This window comes from Monopterus albus, unplaced genomic scaffold, assembly GCF_001952655.1.
Source record: "Monopterus albus unplaced genomic scaffold, M_albus_1.0 scaffold32.1, whole genome shotgun sequence".
Classification (NCBI taxonomy): Eukaryota; Metazoa; Chordata; class Actinopteri; order Synbranchiformes; family Synbranchidae; genus Monopterus; species Monopterus albus.
In genome coordinates, this window is record NW_018127912.1 from 2,136,291 (window position 1) to 2,137,450 (window position 1,160).

Consider the following 1,160-nt stretch of genomic DNA (forward strand, 5'->3'; position numbering starts at 1 on the left):
CCTGCTGTAGCCACCTCAGTTTTCTGTAATCTAAATACATAAACAAGGGGAGCGCAGACAAAATGGATTAATGCATAAGAAACCACAACGACTGAGCATTCACATGCTCAAAAAATTTTTTGCTTGTAGTTCCTAACAAATCTCAGAGCACGATGAGAAATAGTATCTAATATGCAAGAGGTTGTGCAGATGTGCATACTCAACAGAACCAATATAATCACCACATTGCTGTATTACAAAGACAAACTTTTTTTTTCAAAATAAACTCTATCCTTTAACCTCAACTTTAAAAAAAGAGATGATATAAAGAATATGGCTTTCTGCTGTTTAATTGCCACTAAAATTACATTTTTGTCAGCCTTATATCTTCTAAATGACTTTTAAAATGGCAAAGGTTATCTGTAAAGTCAGTATAGCAAATTATAAGGTGTAGTAAGTTGTTTTTGAAAAGCCTGTTTGCTTGTGGATGCACAGTAATAGATACAGAAAAGGAAGCGCACATCTCAAAATTATTAAAAATAGATTAGTTGTATGGTCTAAATAAAAAAGCTCAACTCTGGAGTCATACATTATCAAAACAACCTGCAGCACAAAACTGCTGCTTGTCTCTAACTCCAGAGTTTTGCCCAAAAATAAATAACTGCATCTTCAGCATAAACTTTTTCTTTTCCTTGTCATAAAACTCAAAGTGAATAAAAGGTAAGTCTGGTGCTGATATTCTATTATGCAGTTTGATCTCTTAGAATTTTTTGTAATGAATCTCTTCTTCTTTCACAGCAATCTGATATTTCATTTATACCATTATATTAAGAGTTTCACATTTTTGTTCCTTGGTTTGTAAAATCATGTTTGTTGTCATGTTTCAGTGTACTTTAATTGACATTCAACAAATCCTTAAAATGATCCATCCTTCTATTACTGTTTATCCTACAGAGGGTCGTGGGGGTGGGGGTAGTACAATCTAAATGTCATACAGATGGAAACTAATTCAAAGCCTTAACAACTCCCAACAGAATCGTATTTCATAGTTGCCACTTTGAACGCAACGAGGCGAGCTCGTTCTTTAAATCTGAAATCTTCCTGCAAGCTGTTCCTCACAGTGTAGGGCAGACAGTCAGACAGATTTCTAAACCATATTTGTTGACAAAGCTTTTGGGACA